Source organism: Gobius niger, assembly GCF_951799975.1.
Source record: "Gobius niger genome assembly, chromosome: 17".
NCBI lineage: Eukaryota > Metazoa > Chordata > Actinopteri > Gobiiformes > Gobiidae > Gobius > Gobius niger.
In genome coordinates this window covers 20604941-20629676 of record NC_136868.1, presented here as the reverse complement: position 1 = coordinate 20629676, position 24736 = coordinate 20604941, and the positions used below count along the sequence as shown (strand labels likewise).

General features: G+C 40.0%; 1 long non-coding RNA gene across 1 annotated transcript in view; it reads left to right on the top strand.

The window, feature by feature from the left end:
- Positions 1 to 5358: 5358 nt before the first annotated feature.
- Positions 5359 to 24736, top strand: part of LOC306977296 — a 63862-nt gene continuing 44484 nt past the window's right edge. Inside the window, exon 1 of the long non-coding RNA XR_013793826.1 lies at positions 5359 to 5461. This is a non-coding gene — a long non-coding RNA (uncharacterized lncRNA). The remainder of the gene's footprint in view (positions 5462 to 24736) is intronic.

The window sequence follows — 24736 nt, the reverse complement described above, 5'->3', positions numbered from 1 at the left end:
AATATTAAAAATTATGAGTTTCCAAAGTTTGCGAAATTACCACTTTAAATAAGGGGCTTGTGGGAATAGCTGGATCGATGAAGTTTTTGGCTAGCGACAGTGAAAAACAAAAAAAAGTTACAGTAACTTTTTTTTGGTGTGTGCAGGTTTTGGGACAGGAGTTTGCTTCAAAGTTGTCCACATAGGCACTACCCTAATGAATAAACAGGAAGGCAAACGGGATTTACATTAAAGACTTACGATAAAAATGTGCAATATTGAAAGTCTGGAGAAAACGAAAGGGCCAGCCAGAGGAGCAGCACCTCCAACACCCGCACCAGTAAATGGAGGAGGAGTAACCGTGAGGGCAGTAGGCCTGAGGTGTGGTTGTGTGTTTGAGTCCGCTCTCTGTAAGTTGGCCAAATGTATGGGCCAAAAATAAGGCTTTAAGACGAGACACTCCAGGTGTAACTGGGTATTTTAATTCTTTTTTGTTGTTTTTGAGATATTAATGTGAAACTTGCTCTAGATTAGGAGTAAAGATGAGGGGAAAAAAATATTTCCATACAAAAGGCATTTGGTGTGAAAAATGGCCAAAATGTTACCTATATTCATCAGGGAAATTGTAATAATAGAGGTTTAAATATACGGTTATTTTGTTAATGTATTAGTTACAAAGTTATGCTCTTAATAATTATTAAATATAATAACATGTGACTTAACTGCCAATATTGCACTTTGTAACTTGCACTTTGTATTTGTATATTGGACTTGTAGTTGTAAATTTAAAAAAATTGTAAAGTAAATTTCATTGTGGAAATTAGCATAGTGCTATATCTGGTGCAGCCAACCTTGTAATGTAACTGGACAATAAACTAATCTAAACTAAATATGTAAAAAAAAACAAAAACATTATCCACTGTTTTTTGGGGTTCAAAACTCAAAATACAATTTCCTATATGAATCTATAGAGAAGGTTAGGTTGAAGCAGTGCAATAAATAAACGCCGTATTGTGACAATTAGGCAATTTATTTGTTTCCAGGTGATGTTTATAGAGTAACCTGGACCGAACTATTTACTTTACTGTTTACCTAATTTATTTGCGACACAGTTGGCTAAGCAGCCAGAAAGTCCGGGTTCAATTCCAGGGCTCGGTGGGAACTTTCATTGTGGAGTTTGTACTGCGCGTTTTATACGAAGGGTCCCCTCTGTGGCCGGGGCTCACCTGAAAAAGTGATTTTGATATATCAGTGGGAAAGCATTTATTATTCAAGCTGTCAGACTTGGGAGTGGCTGAACACCTTTGTTACATTATATACAATTCTTAAAACGAACAACGCCAGCAACAACAACATGTTACGTACAGTATATGCAATATTGTAAAAAGCACTTGAGTCATTTTGAAAATCTCTCAAACATTGTGTGTTAAGGAAAAAAATATAGGTCACTGCAATGCTTGCTGTATTAGACATGCGTTTGCACTTAGTTTGCATCATCCATCTTCCATTACTGTTCACATCCGTGTATTTTTATCCTATTTATACAGTATTACATTAGCAATCAAACGCTTCTCTTGGCACAAATTAATCATTTGGACCGGTTACTTCTGTATTTGTTTAGAGCACAGATTTAATGAAAGAAGATTGATGGCTAATGCTAGTATCACATTACCCACTTATTTTCACCCATATGGTTTAGGATACTGTAGAAACCCTTTCCTTTCCCATTCCCTTATTTACTCCATTTTCATATTAGTACAGAATGACTTATGCATAATCCATGGCTTTATATCCCTTGCCTCTACAGCATATGACAAATTCTATGAAATGAAAATGGTCAAATATTCCGTTGTGCATATGTAATGTTCTGACTTGGACCAGCCTCTGCGTCTCTCATGTGAGCCTATGATCATAGGCCAAGTCGCTGTGTAAAATCTAAGTTATTTTGAGCATTACGTTATACAGTATGTGCGGCTCATTCATGCGTGTTCGTCTTGTGTTTTAATTAGCCGTGCTGTGTCTTTCATTTGCGATGGCTCTTTTGAAGCACTGCGTTACCAGTAGGGGCGGCTCACGGCGTTACAGCCAATGTTGAAACAGCTTCGTATTCCCCGGACCCCCTCACACTTGGGACTCTGCGCTAATAAGTTCCCTGGACTCGACTCAACCTGTTTTCACCTTCTGCACATGCAGATAGGACGCAGTGCGCATTTGCGATTGGAATGTTTCACTATACAGTTCACCTGTTTTGCATATTTAGATTAGTACAAACTGGCGCAGTTGAATTCATTACTTACAGTAGCAGAGATTGTGTAATCAAGTGTTACCAATGATATTCAAAGTATTGTGCAAATAAAGCTCTCAGCGGAGAATGTCTTTGTTTCTTTCTTTGTTTACTTTGCTGCAATATGGATTTGTCGAAATTGAAAAGCATGATTGTACCTGGGAAAAATGATTCTACAATGTAAAAAACAAACAAAACGCTTTTTGCATTTGACCCAGTGCTTCCCCCAATTAAATTTTTTTCAGGGTAAAGGATCCGGCAAATATTTAGGAGGATCCGGCAAAAAATGTATCTGATATAATGGTGTCTAATGAGAGTGTTCCGGCAAATGTTTTGGCCTGTTCCCCCAATCCATCACATCAGACCAAAAGTGTTCCTGAAAATACAAATGTACAAATTAAGCACTGATTTGACCCATACTTACGCTAATTGGTCGACCTGCCAGGAGCAGTCGTGACCCTTGACCCAGTATTGTTGTCAGTGATACCTAAGAGTTGTCGTTTTTGTCATTGCGCCAGGGTACTATTAAATATGCTCTGCACCCATGCTTGTACTGTATAAACACACATTACCTTCACATCATGTGGCCCGCAAATATACATTGTGTGTTTGAGTTTAGCATCAGAGTGAGGGTAAATGGTCCTGTTAAATCTGCCTGCTTGTGTCCAGTCTTAAAGCTTGTAGCTAACTGCACTGTTTGACCTTCGGCAGCCCCTCCTCTGCACTTGAATGAGGATTAAATAAATTCCCTCGATGTGGACCTGGTCATTACTGCTCATAGTTTCATACAGCAGCTTAACATGGAAATGGAAATACAAGGCAATTATAACAGTTTTTAATATCACCATTATTGCACTCGAGACTTCATTTCACAGAGTTTGGGCACATTGGTCAGAATAGCTTTGGATGTCGCTGAATTTTTCTGTCTGAAAGGGTCACTTGTCTTTACTTTGACCTCTCAGGGAAGTGCTTTATGTTTTTTTTTAATACAGTAGCTGTTTTAACTAGATTTTTTTTAAATTCATTTCGCAGTACTTTGTGTCTGGTCACCCTTGCAGAAGAGCTGCCACAGAACTGGATTTTACAAGCTTCTGCGAAACGTTTGGGTGAGTAGGAAACTGCATCTCCACGTCCACTCAGGCAACGGGGAACACAGCTGTCATTAAAGTCCTGAAAACTGCCTCAGACGTCGGCTACATGTCATACATGCACACTATGTCCTTGAATTTGTCTATCTGCACATATAGGTGTATAATCCCCGGCCATGACAGCGATGATTATATTTGATGCATAGATTTTGAAGTCAGATATATGCAAGACACATGCAACACATCAAAGGCCTCTGAAACATAATGTGTGCATTTGGACAGCGCGGCTCCTTCAGGTGCAGCCCAGAAACTCGACACTGCACCTCTTTCATGCATATGCAATGCGATTTTTGACACTGTTATAATATTTATGCCACATACTAAAAAAGGTGTAGGTTTGAAGTTTACTTGAGAGCAACTGCGCAAACATAGACAGCACTAAAATTGTATGTATGTGTCAATAGCGGCGTTACAAGTACCACATTAAAATGACCTTTCAAGCACCACCAGGCCTCGGTCTGAAATAAGGGTAGTAAAGGGTCTACAATAGATCTAAATGGGACTAAATTATACTTAAAATTGGTGTCAATTTTGCATTTTTGCATTATCGATGCATAAACAAAACTGATTTCTTAAATTGCAGATAACCCGGAGTAGCAACCGTAGAATCCCAATAACTATCAACACTGCATACCGCTGCTCTAATTCCGTAATATTTAAAGGTACACTGCGTAACATTTTGGACTGTTGCCATCAGTACAAAACATGCTCATAATGACATGTTTTGTTGTGCGCGACAGACAATGCTATTTCTGCAGTGAGAAATCAAAGAATGGGTTTGGATGGGAACCTGACCTGTTTAAATCTCAAATTCTGCTGACTTTAGTCGACATCTCCATGGAAACGAGCTGGACATGTACCCACTCCCGGTAAAGTGATGTCATGTCTTAGGAGAGCTGAGGCAAAATCAAATGTTTGTTTGAGGTATTTTTCAATGCTGAAAATATCTGTCATAAAATAAATATTTTTTGGGTGAAATTCTACGCAGTGTAGCTTTAGCACTAACCCGTGTAAAGCATTGCAGTTTCAAACCACTGTAAATTTTAATCACAATAATAATAGTTTTATAAAAGCCCACACATTGCTGAGCCTGAGGCGAGTCGCTTCCCCTTTCTCTGCGCAGCCCTAGGCATCAACCTTGGTCTATACATCCTTTTTTTTTTTTGCCGCTTTGGCCACTCTGAGTTTTACAGCAGCTTCAGTTCATGTGTATAATCCCTGACTCCAAAAGTCACAGCTTAGATGTAATAAAAGGTGGTTGCGTTCTCTTAAGTTGTGATGACAGCTTACGCCAAAACCAAACAACAACATTTCTTCTTGTTCCCCAGTTTAACCACGCCTAATTGCTATTACTTACATTTTGAAATCATCCAAACCCTTTGTCAGAATGAGTTTGGCAGCAATTAAATCTCTGTCTTTGATTGAGTAAGTTGCTCACAAAAGCCTTTTCCCACTCAAAGGTCATGTAGGAGAAGTGTAGGAGGCACACCTCATCACTTTGTGAAGGACTCGCTCCTCTGTGCAGTGAAATACACCGGTGGGACACTCAAATGGCTCCTAAGGCCATCTCATCCCGGCACTTGCGGTTGACGTTATTTATTTATTAATTTGAGGCCTGTCTTCTGACACATCTGAGTGGTCTAATTGCCGGGGAATTGACACCGGTTACCATCCATAATGGGAGCTGGGGAGCGCTTTCCTAACCGCACTTCATTCAGCCGGCCCTCGCCAGCAACTTAACTGGCCTTAAAATGTCTGATCGCAACACGGGAGCTGTGGGCCGGGACAGGATTATCAGTCTCTTTGTTGTGTGACTGTGTCTATTATCTCGCCCTCTATTCACAGCGGGCCCTCCGGAGTGTCACTTGCAGCCACACAGCAAACTAACCCCCCTCCACGACCACCCCCCATCAACCCCCCACCACCACCTACCACCACCGCCATCAACAACAAGTGAACCGGAGACCTCACTCTCTCCCCCTGTCCCACGGCTCCAGACACTTACGGACGTCCATCTCAGGGCCCGAGCAGCTCCGAACAGCAACGACAGGTAAGGACCGATCAAATCCCTATTGGAATCATGAAGATGAATTGGCAAAGTTTTTTGGCAAGGTGTTATTGAGGGAAGTTGATTGTTGGGAAGTGGGACAAGTTTGCGAGTTTGGAGAGAGGTGGTTTATGAAGTTCCGTGGGTCTCAGTTTTTTGCAAGTGAGATGGACAGGTGTTAAAGTAGCACCATAGGCCGTGGTTGTTTGGTCTTTCGGGCGTACTTAGCATACTTTAATGTGTACATATTTTTAATCTCTGACTGTTTTTCTTCAGTTGCTATTGGCACATATGACACATATGAGTGCATGGCGAACATACAGGCTACTTAGCAAAATAACATTATGAAATTATGTTAACATATTCCAAACTAGCAAAAGAGCATCCCTTTGCATGTTGTATGTGTTTCATGCTAAAATCGCACCACTAGTGTAAAAAGCGCACGCATTATTTCTTAAAAGATGGAAATAATGATGTAATTTGCTCCGAGGGGAAATAACATGAAAATACTGACCCCATTTTTAAGGTTACACTCAGGTCGGTTATAGTGGTTGCTATGCAGAAAACGCTACTTTATTATGTTCTGTGTGACTTGCTCCAGGCCTCGCCCCTGCTCTGCCATTGGTCCGTGGATCGAGGTCTCCCAATCACATGAGCCGGCGGAAAAAAAATACATCTCAATGACGGCTTTGATTGATTCATCATGCTTGTTGTCCTGGTAACTGTCAGTATGAAAACACATCTGCGTTCAAATAATGTAAGCTAATCCTCCCAGCGATTTTGTAGGTCATCCTGAAACTTTCTTTCACGGTCTTTAAATTGGACCTAAATAGTCACAAGATAGCTGCATTTTCGTCTAGGACTGTGTGCGGCGTCAAGACAGTCGTAACGCAATTCGAACGTCGCTATCCTTTAAGGCCCGATAAACCTAAATGTATTTTTTTTTTATTTCCCCAGCACATTCTTCTCCATGCGTCTCTTGAACTTTGAGCCACAGCGAGAGCCAATTCAATTTATTTGTGCGTGCCTCGATTCAGCGCAGATTGCTTAATGGTTTGAAACTCACTCCTGACAGCACCATTAGAGACTTTGTGCCGAGATAATTTCTGGTGAGGGCCATTAGACATCTTCTGTATTTTAAGTTTTTTTTTTCTGCTGATGAGTATTTAAATGGGGTCAACATGCGAATGCACTCGCAATTTAAATGAAAAGCTATGCCGTAAAAAGCTGTAATTTGCGTAGATGCTTTTGAACCGCCAGCAGCTTGTTTTTTTTGCAAATGGAGCCCTGTTCTTTTACTCAAGTGTCCTGATTTGTATTTTTTTAATCATATTTGCTTTTGATTTGCTTCATGAAAATAACTTTGTTTGTATTTATGAGAAGAAATAGATCGTCTTTTTATTTTTGCAGTCCAAAGATTCCGTTGTACCAAGATTGGGGATAGGTTCAGATGACCAGTTGTAGTCGCAGGCTAACACAGTAATTAGCAATAGTGATTATTATCATCATATTACAGGGTTTTTTCAAAATTAAGGCCTTAAATGTCATTAAAAAGCATTACATTTGATTAAAGCTGCCACTGAATCTAAATTTCTTGAAAAATGATAAACAATTTTTACTGTAGTTAGAAAAAAAGAAAATACATGAATTACGGTATGGCTGAAAATGACCAAATCTTTGTTTTGCTCAAAAATTGCTGGTTTTGTCCAATTCTCTTTCCTCCGTTTGACCAAAAGTTTTAGAAATAAAATATATGCCAATTTTTTTCTGCATATGTGGCATTAAAATATAGTATTTGGGCATTAAAATGGTGTTAAAAAGCCTTATATGTGATGTACTTGCTTCTGCCTGTATAAACCCTGTATTAATGTGGTGATCATTTTTTTTACGCAAACCTGCTAAATACCCCAGTTATTTTTGAACATTTCCACTCCAATGCTATCTATCTATTGAGTTTGATTTCTAAAGCGCTTCGCAGCAACCAAAGTTGACTGAATTGCTGTAAAACAATACAAATGGGGAATAAAAATAGACTTCAATACAGTACATTATCAGCTTTAAGACATTAAGCTATATAAAAAATAACTCAATTGTTTGCTATTTCTTTCAACTAAATGATATTTAAATAGGACCCTCTCCAAATGTGCTAGCAAAGAGTAAATACAAACCTATCATTATTCATTCACTGATCTCGTCTCCGATGTTGTAATCCTGAATGTAATGCTGACTGCAGCTCGTGGAGCGGAGCAGACACTGGACCATAGACTTTCTTATCCTCGTCAGCTCACTACATCAGATGGAGATGATTACAGTCTGAAAATCAATGAAACCGCAGAGCTTCCTGATAATACTGCCTCCTGGGGGGCAGTGGCAGAGCATGTCCCGCTCTATTTACCCGTCCACTGTCCATACGCCACTGGATTTACACACAAATCTGGGGGTTTCACGCTGGTGGAACAACTCTAGTGCAATCCACTGGACTAAAAGCTGTAATTCAGTAAGTGCTTTCGAAAGAATATCACTCAAGCAGAAGTAAATGTACTGGTTTTTCCTCCTACTGTTACTGCAACTACAACAACAACAACTTGTACTGCCACTTCTGTTGCTGCTAAAATTATGCATTTAACCTTTTTTTTTTTACTACAACCGCTATAATGGCTATTAGGGCAGAGCGATATGGCCTAAAATCTATATTACAGTATAAAAAAGAAATATCACGATAATATTTGACGATATAGTTGACAATGGACAAATTACTTTAAAATCCCAGCCTTACACGTAATGGGAAGATTAATTCTGTGATATTTTATTATTCTTTTTATTAACGGCACACTAAGCTCCTCACAAGGCGTAACATGAATTATATTGTGTCCACAACGATATAAAAAATATATCGCAATGACGATATGCGATAACAATATGTCCCACCCCTAATGTCTATTACATACGTTGCACAAATATTTGTGGTGTAGCTTGTTTCTCAATAACCTGCCGGGATAATAACATAAATCAACATAGAGAATTATAAATAAATTAGAGTGTTGGGCTCCACAATTAATCACTGTTTAAATAATAATTTACATGATTTGCAATGGCAAAGAATGGACTTATTTAGGCATTAAAATAACCTCTCTGGGGGCATATGATGTCTACACATCATCTACAAACCGGTGTGTTTCTCGTATTAGCTTTGGGTTAGTTCATATTCCAGTATTCTCTCAAACGTCAACATTCATGTGCGCAGTGAACCGAATCCCGTTATTAAAACATACATTTCAGATCTAACCACAATCGTAATGCTACAAGAGACTATTTGGGTATTTTCCTCCAAATTGTGCAGCACTAATCATGGTCCACAAAGCCACAATAGACCTTTCAATGTTATCAATCAATTACAAATAGCCTATCATTAAAGCTTTTACCATTCTTAGAAGCTGATACCCTATTCTCTGGCAATGTCCTGTCCACAGCAGCCATCGAGTTGCTTGCTGTTTCCCCCCCCTGCCTCACTAGCTCCATGATGACACTTATGTGCCCTGGTTTGAGAGATCACGGTCCCCGGCGTCACATCCAGCCATCTCTAAACACACTAAGTTGACAATACAAGTCTCCGCAGTCTTCCAAATCAATCATCCCCCTCCCTCTGCATTACTCCCCAAACAATAAAAGAAGATTAATATATAGCATGTTGTCGGATGGCGGTTTTATCCTCCGCGCTTCCTTGTCTGGAGCCACCAAGTTGGAAAAAGAAGATCTGGTTGATGGAGCACAACGGACTCTGATACATTGTTTGGCATGCGCGATCACTGATGGGTAGCCGGGTTATCTAAAGCCAGGGTTCGTGTTAGATTTGCTCGTCTGTCCCAGAGAGACTGTCAGAGATTAGCCCCATGGACATTGGCGTGACCTCCACGAGCGCAGGAGATACTAGGCTGCCATCTTGTGTCAAACATTGCACGGAGCAGAGTGTCATTTCATGGCGTACAGCTACAGTGGGGGATTCTGTCGAGAGGACCAGGGGAATGCTGGATTGTATGTTATTTTAGCTTCAGTGCTTGGTGGATGAATGCGCAGCACCCACATCCCCGAACTTTATTTTCTGAGTTTGGGGGAAAAGTTTGTTCGGCTATAGGGTCATGCACTTTAGAAGTAGCTCCGAATTGTTTGCAGTACGAGTAAGATCAACTGAACATAGACAAACTAAACATTTGTCATACTGAATACACTTTTAATTCAGTGTTGAGGAATAAGTTGATAGGTGATGCTATATCCATATCGCAGGAAGACACAAGGTATCACAGAAGCACCGAGTTCTTCCATTTTATTGAGATTTTGGTACCACGGCCGAGACAAAATTAACGTGAAAAGTTCCGTTTTTGTCAAGAGTTGCCTGATCAAGTTAACCTCTTGCCTGAACTGAGCGCATTTTCTCCAGTTCGACATTACCCAAATCGAGAAGCTTCTCGACTGGAGAGCAACAGTGTCATGCCTCGTTTGAAAACTAAGACCTACAAAAGTGTTTGTCACATTGTTGCTGCATTTATAACACATTTTTTTTAAGCGATTTCGTTGTGTTCTTGTCTCTTTTTTGACTTTTTTGTGGCTTTTTTTGTTGCTTTTCATTGCTTTTTTCCAATGCTGTTTTGTCATGTTTTCGCACTTTTTTGTTGCTTTTACAGCAAATTTTTTGTCGATCTTTTGTCGCTGTTTTGCTGTGTTTTCGTCCTCGTGTTCATCGCTATTTTGATGCTTTTTTTTAAGCTGTTAGATTGGGGTAAAGCCAAACTGGAGGAAATTGGCTTGGTTCAGGTGGGGGTTAATAGGCCTTGTTTTGGTCCTGAATTAGGACCAAAACAAGTTCCATCCATCCATCTTCTTCCACTTTTCCGTTTCCAGGTCGTGGGGGCAGCTGTTGGAGTTGCCCAAACCACATTGCACCAGCCCCTTATTGCTCCTCCTGCAGGTGGTGGGTCCACAGAAGGATGGCCTCAAGGTTCTATCTGGACCTGTTGGTCTCTCACAAGGGGCTTCTGAACCGCTCTTTGTCTGACCCGTCACCTGCCCTGGGAGACCCTACCAGGGGCACGAAGCCCCCGACAACAGAGCTCCCAGGATCATTCGGGTGCTCAAACTCCTCCACCATGTTAAGGTGGTGGTTCCAGGAGGGGACCAAAACAAGTTGGTCCTATATATTCAGCTCATGAATATAAGTATTCATGAATTGTTTGGGATTTTTTTCTGAAACGTACTGTGTTGAAACAAAACTTTAACATATTCTATATTAATTACAATATTCAAAACGCTTATTTTTTTCATATTGTACAGCTCTAGTTGATAGCAAATTACAGTAAACAAAATGGCGTATAATTCTAATCACTTGGATTGAAACATTTATAGGACACCATTCACACTATCCTTGAATTAAAGTAAGCTTTTTGTTCTGTTTTGTTTCTGTGTTTTAATAGATATAATTTGTTACAAATGCAGTGCTGTGAAAAAGTATGCGCCCCCTTCCATTTTTGATATCACACAAAGACCCAGTCAAGACAAACTATCACATTTATTAAGGGAACGCAAAATCCCAACCTATCTGGCCATATGAAAAAATGAATGCCCTCTGAACATAAAAACTGGTTATGCCACCTTTACAAAGTTTACTGTAATAACTGAAATCAAGCCTTTGCGATAACTGCTGAGGAGTTTCTCACATCGCTGAGGAGGAATTTCAGCCCACCCTTCTTTGCAGAATTAGTTTAACTCAACATGAACCGCCCTTTTAAGGTCTCACCACAGCATCTCAATTGGATTTAAGTCTGGACTTTGACCTGGCCACACCAAAACTTCATTTTGTCAGGATTTCTTGGTAGACAGTAGAATTCATTCTTTCAGCAGAGCAGCCTCAGACGGTCGCACTGACACCTCCATGTCTGACGGGTTAATCACAACTAATCACAGAGGGGGCATTTATTGTTTCACACAGGGCCAGAAAAGTTTGGATTTTTCTTTCCCTGATTCATTTGGAAACTGCATTTTGTATTGACTGAGAATGTCTTTGTGTGATGTAAAACTTTACTTGATAAGTGTGAAAAACATAAATAAATGTATGGATCTGGAAATACGTTTTCACACCACTGTAAGTAAAATGCACATATAAACTATTTGTAAACAACGTTTAGACAGCGACATTACTTATACTGTATAACATCAATCGCACAGTGCATTTCATCATTTAAATATTTGTTTCACATACTTGTCTGGCAGGCCGAGACAGAGATAGAGAAAAACTAATAGAAGTCAAAATGTCAAACGGACGATCTCTGAACATATCAACAAAAATGTCTATATCGAGCCTCTCCAAGGCTTTGCAACTCCCATCCTCTCACAGCGAAACTCAATACGAGCAGAAAACTGGCAAAACGCCTCAGTCTGATTTTTGATGTTCCATTTCGGAGTCTGTCAGGCCTGCTGCAGGTTCTACTCTGTGTGATGTATAAAATGCTCCCCTATGAATGTAGAGCTAAACATAGACTCTACCCACTACCAGAGACGTGGACGTTTTACCAAACTACCATTTTCTGGGCATTTTGAGAACACATTTTCTGTAGTGTGCTGGGACACGAGTTGAATTGTTGAAAAAAAAAAGTGAAATAAACTTGAAACACTGAGGAGCGTCTCCAGTTTAATGTACAACTCACAAGTCCCAAAACTAGCTCGGGGGTTTTAGTGAAATGTGGCTCTTTAGACTGCCAGGGAGAATTTGTGTCCATGTCACAACCTCTTTCTCAAAAAAGAGGCAAAAAACTAACTTAAAAACAATTATAAGAGTCGCATTAGGATAATACCAGCCCTTACACAATGTAAAGAACTGCCTCCATCACCAGTCTTTCAAACTGAACGATTCTGTTTCGCTGCCCTGCACTAAAACCGCTCAAGTTCAGCCGACTAATATTTTCAGATGTAGCGCTTTGGGCCATCAATTATTATGAATTAATGGTTTTAAATTTTTCAATTATACCTGCGTTATGAATTACTTATGAAGAAACAGTGTCCACTCCAGGCAAGGCAACGTGAAGAGAGAGGGCTGCGCCGAGAATTTAAAACAGCGCTTACATATTGTGCTACCTGACGAGTGCAGTTGCCTGAACATCTGGGCGTGTGTCAGCGCTGAAAGCAGTTTGTTTACAACTAACAGCTGTTGATCCAAATCGCTCCCCTGAAGGCAAAGCAGAATGTGTCCATTTTTTGGGGGGATCATTTCAGCCTGAAAAATCATCCAAATGACTTGGCTCTAACAGCGAAACGAGAAATGTTTACACACAAAAAAAAGGACCATTTGCTTTTTCACCTCGAACCTTCACCTGTTTGAGTAAAATACATTCACTGCTTACAGAAATGACTCGCATAATGCATCTTGTACAGTATTTAAATGTGAGAACAGTCAAAAGCTCATTTATGTCTTCTTTAAAGTATCTTTGTGTACTTTTAGAGCTGCAGTATTTTACAGTTTTCATCATATTTCCCTGCGTTTACAGCACTTCATGGTATACAATGTTACAGTCCACACAGAAAATCCCTTTATTATTAATACCTGCCTACTACGAGATTGATATGTGCTATTGCCTTACATTTGGTAGCTGCAGGTCGGCGCAAGTGCTTCATTTAGCTCAAATTACAGCCACAGTATAATAAATGGAGAGCCGTGCTGCTCACTTCACTTACTGTACTTATTGGTAGTAGCTTTTCATTGGGCTTGGGGTCCCGACTGGTAAAAAGGCTTGGCGTGTGATGGGTCATGCTTATTGTGCTCCATGTCAGTGGGCCCTAACAGCTACTCAGGCTTGCCTTAAACACCCGTATAATTCAAGATGTCAGCCCTTGTCCACGTTGCATTGCTGAAGAGAAGCTGTCCATCAATAGCGCCGAGGAGATTTTTTTTCCTCCCTCTTAAAGTGATAGTGAGTGTTCCCCGTCCTGGTATATTACGCTCTTCAGTGCACTTTATGAGATGTTTAGGTAGCATGTAAAAGGTGTGTTTAATGTAAAAGATGGTCAAGACTCAAGTGACAATGCGTTCTTGCTTCATTGAGTGCTCGAACAGTATGCCTGGCGGTCAGGACGTAGTGATGAGTATTGAGTGGTTTTACGTGCTTATGTTATCATCCTCACATTACGGGTTATACCTGCATATGGCCCAAGGCTGAGTCTCTGTTCTACGAGATAGGAACCCAGCTGTGTGCACCAGTGAGATAGCGGAGCACAAAAGCACCCGTGACCAAGTAGCTCATATGATGCGATGAATGACTTTAGACGTGTCTCCCAATCCCCATCACTTTGAGACCACCTTTTCTTACGTAGCAGTTGTGAGTGGAGGTTTTTATTTTTTATTTCTTGCATTAACCATATCTTCACCGTAACCGTATTGGAAAAGTATTTGACCCTTTGTGCTACAAACTACATCACCAAGTGTTTCCTAAACCAGGGTAATTGACAGTATTTGCTCTTTGTATATATTTGTTTTCCTTTTTGCCCTTCACGTCTGTTAAAGAAATCTTAGAAGTTTCATTCAGATTTGTATTTTGAAGTTGAAAAAAAAAACGCTTGACCTGCCCTTCGTTTTGAGTTTCAGTGTGACAATATGGAAACAGTATTTAAATAAAATACAATAATATATATATATATATATATATATATATATATATATATATATATATATATATATAAACACACACACACACACACACACACACACACATGCTCCTGTTCTTAAATGGCATGATTGCTACATAATAATGTGTTTATTTCTATATTGATATACCACAATGGATTCAATCATGCATAGTATATAGTATATATATATATATATATATATTTGCAAACCATAATAAGTGAAAAATCATTCGGAGTGAGTCACACATTTTCCATCTTTTCATGTTTCCAAATGCCCACTACTTATTGGGTGATTAATGTAAAAAGATTTATCTTGTATTTCTGCAGTAAAACTGTAAAGCCTCTTAGCAGCATCATTAATCAGAATAGGGGAGGAAAGTCTGTGTCAAAAAAACCTGTATGTGACTCTATTACATCCAAATCCCTCTCTAATGAGAAAAGCAGCGGTGACAAGAGAAACCTAAGATGGTGAATATGAAAAATCAATGATTCCTGACTGTAGAAGTTTCATAGACTCCCACTGTACCACACTCTCTGTGTCAGAGCTGAGATCTTGAATGGACTTCAGAGCAGCACAGCTTTTTTTAGATGTCTTTCCAAGTTCTGCTACACGCCATGTTTAATTCAACTATAATGTATGTTAATATATGGTAATCTGTGTCACTGATATGGAAATGAACACCTAACTCCCACAATCAAACTTGTCTCAACTGGCAACATGCATTTACCGGAGAAGGTGGGTCAAAATACAGGGACTGATCAAGTATACAATGTCTGTAATAGGACCTTGTTCACCCCAATAAATTAACAAGGAAACGGAGGACGCTTTTAACTGTATTTTTAGCTGCTAGTGAGCAAAGTGGAAGGATGATAGGTGGTAGGAAAAAATCTATAGTCACAAAAACAAATACACAAAAATGTATATGTTTGCAGAATTGATCGAGTTCAGAAATAATTTTATAGTGAATAAAACATCTCAAGTTGTGGCCTTCTTTTAAAAACAGTGGAAAATACACTGGATTAAAACCACATAAAACATACTGTATAATAACAACAATATATACAATAGGTTAGTTTATGCGTAATGCATACATGTTACTTTCTCAGGAACATAAGCTGATAATATCCCTTCTATGTCAGTCCTGCATTATGATCTCTCTATTAACAGTAGATGGCACTAAGTCATCATTCAGTTAGAGGCAAGAGATTTTTTATATCTACATTCTCCAGCCCAGATGCACTGTTAGTAATTAGGTTACGGAAATGGAAAAAGACAGGGTTTTTTTGGCTGGTTGAAATGGCATTATTGAAAATTGTTCTACTTTCAGTGACACTGGTCAAAATGAGAAACCGGTAGCTCACTTTGTGCAAATATAATGAGTTTGGATGTTCTTATTAGAGCTGCTGTAACTTAAAACCCATTTGTGCTTGGCTCATTTGGGACCTTTACCAATAAGAAAAAAAAAACACTCTTTAATTTAAACAGATAATAAATGTCCGTATTCTGTTCTGTTTCTTAAGTCTGAATGTTCTCCAAATGCCCTCATACGCTCTCTCCAACAAGACAACATTTTTGTATTCCTGCACTAGACTCGCCGCTTTGTGTCTTATCAGCGAACGCACAGTCAACCACCATCAAAGGTCGGACACCTGTGTTCAGTGTCTGAAATGATTAGCTCTCAACCTGCAGTGAATATTTTATAACTCGATTCCAGTCTATTTGCCATGCTTTGTGATAATCAAGATGCTGAGGCAAAACACAAGCAATCTGCTATTCACATTTGCTCAACAAAGTCGTCAGAATTGATCAAAGTGGTCAAGGTGGGACGAATGCAAGTAAAAAGTTGTTTTGCAAGTTACAAGACGAAGGCATGAATGGCAAGTCCTTTTAAAAGGCCAGGTGTTACCTTCAAAAATTAGATGTCTTTTTTTTGTTCTTCTTTTTTTGCTAACGCTTAAAACTAAAATGTAGTTTAGTTTTACTCTACTGTGGTTATGAGCTATTTTGTTGCTACAACATTTATGCAACCTGGATGACTCAAACAGACAAAAGCGATGACTAGAAAGATTTATTGACATATTTATATTTTTGACGATCAGACCCCGGCAGTAGCCATCTTATGAATTGAATTTCGAATGGATGGGCAGGTAAGAGTAGGAGATGTCTTCCCCCGGAGCCTGGACACCGGTGGGGGTCATGGGAGGCCTGAGAGGATGCAGCAGGGAGAGCCGTAGACTGAAGAGGCATAGACGAGGAGGAGGTGGGTCGCAGCACAGCTGGGAAGTGAACACCATGAATGCCAAAGGCTTAAAAGCAGAACCGAGGGTGATGATTTGTTGCTACGAAGGTGTGGCTTTGCGCTGATAGGCTGAGGTGAAGGTGTGACTCCCGCAGACATGGTCATTGTTTAGATGAAGGTGATGTTAATTTGTCTCCCAGGTAGAATTTACGCCTAGACAACGACTGCACCATAGGGAACGCCCACACAGTTGAGGGGGAAAACTAAGAGGAAAAAGTATTTCTCCTTATTACTACACCACTACTTTTACAAATTCTGAATTATGGATGTATTTTCTACCAAATAAAGACATGGAGAGGAGTAAAGTAGTACAACAGCCCATAAATACATAAATAACAAAGAATGCTAACCATAATGCTAATATTAGCTTCATGCTACAAGATAACGGCTTACTTTATGTGTTTTTTTTTTACTTTTAGTGGACAATCTGCTCAGTAAAACATTCAGAATGACCAAATTTTGACTTGACTTTATTTGTGTGTCCTAAATGCTTATAGTCCGCCAGAAAACATCTAATGCAAATATATCGGCCACTTGGCCACATCACTTTTTTTTAATTAATCAGAAATGTTTGATTACTACCTCTACCTACTTTTGTGCTACGTCCAACCGCCTTTGTTATACCTGATCCCGTCAGATCTCAGAAGCTATGCAGGGATGGCCCTGGTTGGTACTTGGATGGGAGCTCAGTAGGAAGCTCGGGTGAATGTCGTGTGTGAGTGAGGGTTGGTGTTGGTCGGAGGGGCCGATGGCGCAGACTGGTTGCCTCGCTTCCGTAAGTCTATCCCTGGGCAGCTGTGACTACAATAGTAGCTTACCACCACCATGTATGGAGTGAATGAATAATGACGACAGTGTAGAGCTTTGAGAGACTTGGTATTATAGGCTTGCAAAGCGCAATACATTATTAAGCATACAACAATATTATCATTATTATTATTAAGTTAATACCACACCACTTTGAGCAGGGTGAAAAGCGGGGCCCACAGTTTTGAACGGCCATCTTTATTGTTGAGTGTCTTTGCCCTGTCAATGCAGTAATAGATGATGACATGTTTAAAGCAAATTAACGCAATTATAATCAGATCTAATCTTAGAGCTCTCCTATAGTCACACATCCGTCACATCTGAACCTGTGGGGCACTTTATTCGTACTTTATTCATAGAGCTGCGGGATTCACTCGGTAAGTGAGTTAAGACACGTGTGTTGTGTCTAGCATTATACAATGACCACTAATTGCAAATTACACAAGTCTCAGACGTGCAGGAGCACTGTGGGCTGAGACCATTACTGTTTATTACTCATTATGTGGGGCTTTGTGCTAACGATCCCATTTTATTAACACTCAGCTTATACTGTATATAACAACAGTGCCAGTGGATACGTATAGGCAGACTGTAGGTCACAGTGCCTTCAAACAAAAGCAGAAACTAATCTTTTCCTTTCTGCTGTTTCGTAATGTTAATTGAATTTAAACGATTGTTTGCTCTGGGGCAATGAAGTTTGTGAACTAAATGTCAGTGTAAATGTGCATGTTGCCTTGAGTTAAGACTTTAGAACAGTCCACAAATTGGCAGTGCGTCTCTCATTTGTTTTAAAAAGTGTAAAAACAAACTATACTTGTTCTAAGCCTTTAACTTCGAATGGATCTCTGATTGAAGCAAAAGTTTATAACTTTGCTCAGGTCAATGTCTGAATTTCACTTCTTGGAATGTGTTTATCACTGCAGTTTTCAATAGATCACAAACACAAGTCAAATCATTATAGGATCATTCCAATTGCTGGAATGAAATATTTAGTCAATCCGTGTGGGAGGAAGTCTTCTGGTCAAAAATCAATGTCTGACAATCATCTTCTATCCACTCCTGCACCGTTTAATAATCAAATCAAAAGGAATGGATTTTTCTGTTTTTTTCAAATCGTCTCTAAACTCTCCCACAAGAAAACTGAGCTCAAGTGGGTAAAAAAAAAGTTTGGTGAATACTTTGAAACTAACCTTAATAAGCCTCTGAATCACTTTTTAGTGTATGCGCTGGTTACATAATGGTCTCGAAGTTGCAAGAAGCCAAAGTGATTTCTTTCGTTTTGAGTTTTTCTTCATTTATTAAAGTAGGGCAGCCCCATGTGCCGCTGCGCTCTGTCTGCAGTTGTTGCACTGTACGATGAGCATGACGTGACGAGAATAGCAATTTGTTCAAGCCGGTGTTTAGCTCCCTGACTGACGCGATACCAGGTGAAGCGCTTGACATTGTTTCGGAAGGATTGGAGATTTTCAAACGGAAAAAAACCCTACTGTTGAACTCTTAACCATGATATTCGGCTGTTCTCGCATGAAATAACATATCTTCTGTTATATTTCATTCAGGCATGTTTCAGGAGCAACACATTCACTCTGTCTTCTTCTCAAGAGCTCGAACCTCTCTGTTTCACCGACTGCTGTGAGATGTTTCCATCATTACTCCTTCGCCTGATCATTTCATCCCTCAAATTGAGATGTTTTTTCTGTATCATCATGTATCTGTGATTGGTTATTTTAAGTTATAAAACCTGAAATACAAATGTCCAAACAGTACGATCAATGCATAATATGGGCCCTCAACAGAAATTACCTCACTCAGCTGTCAGGGAGGTCAGTATTGATTAGTCCGTAGCAGTTTTGCCTCGTTCAAACTTGAAATGCCTGAAACAGCCTGAACTTACAATCGACCAAGCATGTATTATTTACGTGAGGATTTAGCCGCTCACTTTTACCGCGCATCCGTCATTCATTTATGCATTTCTGCTTCAGGCAAAGGAATTAGGAGTTCAGTTGCACTTAGAGTTTGGATATTTTCATCATTTTGGCTTATCAAATAAACTTTGCATCTGCTACAGTTTGATCAAATCTCCTGAAATCATCCGGCATCTTTATTCCCCATTTGCAATTATGCGGCAACAACCCTGAAACGGTGTTAAAATGCGTCTTTTGCAAATAGTCATTAAGAGGAAAACCTATTTTTATTGTGATTACAATTTGGTTAATTTTTGTAGTTGCTGGAAAATTGGTGTGTTGTGTCGACTGCGGTGGGTTTGTTTGTACATCTCGGCAAAAGGGCTGAATAAATAAATGATGCGTTTTTTGTTTTGTTTTTTTCATAGAATTACACTGATAGCCCAAGACTTAGCTGTGATTCCAGGAAACAATAACTGACTAATTTAAGATTTTGCACAGTTAAAGCAACAATGGGGGTTCTGAGGGTTCATCTGTGGCTTATTAGTTGCTTATGTCAACATTAAAGCAAAACTGTCATCCGCTACTAACAGTACAGTACATCATTCATAATTTGCACTTAATTGACATGAGCGTAATACTTGCCGACTATAGTAGGCCACTTTTGACACGGCGGCTATTATGTGTCACACTTTTGCCTCCATGCGTATTTTCAGCAGAACTTTGTGGCGAGATGCATTACACCCAGGAAGAGGATCAGCGGTTGCTCGCAGTGGCTTTTAAGAACTCCCAACATTGGCAAAAACAGGAACCTGAAATTCTATATGATGGCCATTAAGTGCTGGAGTGAGTGCGCCGACACCTTCTTGAAATTAACTTAATACAGTGGGATTTGTCAGCATGGGATCGGCGTTCAGTATCGATCGAAAGGGGGACAGATTTCAACAGACAGAAAGTTTACGAGAGAGATATGGGCGCAGACTTCGAAGGAGAGAGTTGGTTCTGGAATTTTGAACTCAACAAACTTAAAGGAATAGGCCACCGTTTTTACATACTGAGATATGTTCTTACCTCACTTTAGCCGAGTTAATATATCCCCGTCTGGTCTTTGTCCGTGCGCTCTGTCAGGCAAACGGAGCACATAAGACTTCCCCCGCTCACTTCCGTCAATAACCTTTAGGAGTTACTGCGCGGACGTTTTGCTCCTCGTATCATTACGCTTCACAATATAGTCCCCCTTTTTATCTGCTTATAAAATCGACACGTTACATTTCTGTGTAAATATACTTCGCATGAAAACACTTCACGTAACTTTATTTAAATAGGGAACACTTGGAAGAGCTTGGTAGCTTCTATCGTGAGCTTTTTTGGAGCTATGTGACATGTGGGAGAGGCTGCGTATGTGCTCCGTTTGCGTGACAGAGCGCACGGACAAAGACCAGACGGGGATATATTAACTTGGCTAAAGTGAGGTAAGAGCATATCTCAGTATGTAAAAACGGTGGCCTATTCCTTTAAAGAAGAACTAAGTAACTTGTTTACCTTAATAAATCCTTTTTGTAGTCCCCGTCGGGGGGTAATACAAGTTTTAATGGAATAGTTGGTGGTTCTTTCATCTCCCCGGTGTCTCTTGCCAGAAAACCACAATTGCAACTTTCCTGCCTCCGGATCGGAGCCACCAATACACACAAAAGGTGTCTTTCCACATGCAGACGTGTATCCGCTTAGGTGAGCTTTTCCATAGCAAAGGCCAGGGCCAAACCGGTCTGACAAGGTATAGGTTTTGGGGCCGGCCTCTGGCTGTGGCCAAAGCGAGCTTGCCCATGTCTGATGTGAGGTGAACAGACTGCTGGCCTCTGATTGGCAACGAGAGAGTGGACATCCCTCACTATTGACATCATGCAGATTTAATATTTCACAACATAATACCGCTGTTCTCAAAGCAGATATTAGCATTTAGCCGCTGTTAGCACGACTTTAGCTGATGTTGGCGTAACATTTGCATGTTATGCCAACACCAGCGGTTTCTTTTCTGTTTTAATACAGCTTGGCATCTCTGAATGATTCCACAAAAAAATATGTCCACATTTGTTTTCATCGCAACTTACAAATGCCGGTGTGTGTGGTGGAAGCAGAAGGGTGTGCGGGATTGAGTCGATATGTGCACGTAGATCGTGGCGTGCGCGGTCGGGTCGTGCCATGTGGAACGACGGCTTAATGGAATCACGATCAGAAGAAGCTAAAAGGCTAACGGACAAAGCTAACTGTGAGCTAGCGCCACTTTACCAGTATTTACTTCAAAGTTTGAGTGAACAAAGTTATCTGTGTAATTGGATGTACAATATCCCTCTCTTCCTTAGTCTTTTCTGTCAGCGTAGCATTTACTCTTACGGACAATTGATGAGTAAAAAAACGCAACATGCTACGACATGTGGATGTCTTTGACTGAGGAAATTAGCACCTTGTATTGCTCAACTGTACATTTTGCTTCACTTATATATGTCAACCTGGACAGGGTTTTATTTGTTTTATTTTTTTTGTTTTATTTTTTTTTTGTTTTATTTTATTTTTTATTTTTTTTATTTTCAGTTTTATTTGTATTTTTCATTTTTTATTTATTTGTCTATTTTTCTTTTCTCATTTTTGGGGAACTGCTTTTTACGCAGTTTTGAGCCTCTCTGCCCATCATAAGGGAAATGGGATGTGGGTAAAAAAGAAAGGGCTATAAAATGAAAGTGTAACACATGCAAAAAGGTGCAAAATGCCAATGTAATGTTACACTTCAATAAAAAAAATTGATCACAAAAAAAAAACATGCTACGACACCTGCAGTGGCGCTTATGGCCTCTAGGGGCATGAGTTACTTAGTACTGCTTTAACAACACTGTAAATATGTAGTTAAAAGTGAAGATCAATGTTGACTTTGCATACAGCAGGTTACCCTTTTGATGTACTCACTCCTGATTTGCTTTCTCCATCTCCCTCCCAGTCTTTTCCTCAGAGCTATCATTTATTATCATTTCTACACCAGTCCATTTTCAAACTGACTTCTTATTCCTTTGCTTTGATTGTCATATGAGTGCCTTACCAGCATATTCAGGAATTGTTTCTAATTTTCTCATAAATAGTTACTGTGAAAGCATGGCGAGTGTCACCAATAAATGTACTACAAATACATAGTAAAGATTCAGTGTCTGAATGAGTAATGAGTAATAATGAAAGAAATGCACTAGACCTTGCTGCAATATTGTATTGTAAGTTGGATTTGTATGTAGCCAGTCAAAATGAACAAACGAGAGCATAAAGTGAAGTTACGATAGAAGCGGAAGCACAGAGGACTGAATAACTATGGCACTCCTTGAAAGTAGATTAAGGAGTCTCACTGAATGTAAATTAAGGCCCTTGACAAAACTATGTTGTGCTTTTAGACTAATGCAAAGTGAAAAAAGAAAAGGGGGCTGTTGTCAGTCAAAGAGATTGATTTTCTTGTTCACAGGGGGGTCAGCATTCATATCAAAGATGCTGAGATGGGATTTTGATTATGACTGCCTCCGTGCCACCCTACTGAGATGATGTTTTTTGGCTGCTGTCTCAGACGCTTGAAATTGCTTAAACAACAAAACGAACTGGCAAACAGATAGACAGGCAGACAATGGAGTGAGTAAACAAAGAGGTAAACACAATTTTTATAATTACTTACCTTTTTCAAGTTTGGATTCTGCGGTTATGTATTCTGGCATTTGCAGTGGTTTACAGAAACTCGTGTCACTGCCGAGTTGTTGTGCTGTTTATGAGAATAATGAAAGGGCGTTGGGATGCTTTGTTTCCCCTTGTATTACAACAGAGACCTCTTTCAATGTTACTGAGAAGACATCCAATTAAAATCGGAATATATGGCCTTTGAGCTGGAGGTTACGGCTCCCAGTGGCGTTTCGCTAACAACATATTCATGGACAAAAGTCGGCTGATGAAAATAATACGCTGCACTGCACAACCTTTCCATGCTTTAATATTGGGAAAAGTTGGTAATGACACGGTGCGGCGTAAGTCAGTCTTATACATCTTCATGCCTGGACAAGAAAAATTAAACACCATCGAAACCACATATTATTGGTGGGAACAATTTCCAAATGCCAGTGGGTTATTATTTTCAATAATAAGGTTCTCTGGGACATTGTCGTGTACGTTTGGGTGGAGTTGGTGCTGTGGGTGGGTCAAGGTTAGCATAAGGTCATGGCTCTGTTCAAATGAGGTGTTTTGCTATGTGAGAACATGCTGGAAAAAGAAACAACATGGGTCACGATAACAAGTTTGTGTAAATCATGTGGACCAGTTAAGATTGAAACAGCTTTTTCGTCCCCTGTCGGAAAAAAAGGTTGTCTCTGCATTTGATCCATCCTTCAACCAAAGCCTCCAGTCAGCCAGAGGGGAGCAGAGAGTGATGCAGATCTTTATTTGTTTAGCCGGGATCTTGGTCAGGATTACCGAGCCGTAGGATGTTGATGGAGGAGGGAATGGCCGTGTGTCGACAGAAGAAAACCCACCTTCCTTTTTGTGACGCGAGAGCGCTAACTGCCTCCGTGATGTTCTGCCATAATTGTTAATGAAAGATCAATTTGCCATGACTGGTCTTATACCTCCTAGTGGGAAATGTGGGTTAATTGGGTTAATTGCGCCACACTAAAACAGTGAAAGGACCAGAATTAAAGTAATCCCCATAAAGAATTGCTCCTCAGAGGAGTTTAACCTTCTATAGTGGAAAATGACCTAAATCAATCACTTTAAATGAGATGAAGTCACTGCGAGATTGATCACTTTGTGTAGGCGGGGGTCAGTGTCGCTCCGTAGCCTTGTCACAAACATCTCCAGCCCTTATATGTGCGAATGCGGCATGTGCCGGGAGAGTATATAAACTGACCGACATGTGCTGTGCGGTGTGTGCGCGAGGGCTTTACACCTTGTATGAATTAGTTGGGCTTTGCCTGTGCGCCTGTAATTACTGCCCCCATCTGAATGGGCTTTGCAGACTAGCGTGGAGTCCCAGCGGGCCCCAGCGTGGGTCCTTTCAGCCTTGTATATTTCTGCCCTGCCATTTCAAAAAAACTGTATTACCTTCTGGCGGTGCTGCTAAATGTCATGCCATTCTCCGCGGCGTGGGAGGAGCGGCACACATCGGGGTGGTCAAAAGAGACCCCGGCCCTCCAACCCGACGGGAGGCCAGACATTTTTGCAGGAATGGGGAGAGATGAGCAAACAATACATCTTGTGTGTTTTTTTGCAGACTTCTCTCCTTCTTTTGGAAATAAAAAAAAGAAAAGGATGGAAGGTGAGTGAAAAGAGGGGACTATATTAGCATGAAAATGATCAGGTGTAATGGATTTTCGTGCACAGTCTGTATTTGAATAGTAGCTAGACTGGACGCAGTGTTTCTTTAATATATATCTGTAATGGCTGCCTATATCGCCCTCCATATTGCAATATCCAAACAAGTCAGTAACTTTTTCATGAATGAAAAGTTAGATAGCTGTTATAATAGAAAAGGGAGGTTCATAGTAATCATCTGTGTTTGTAGGGTTTGGCCATTAGTTACATTTCTGATT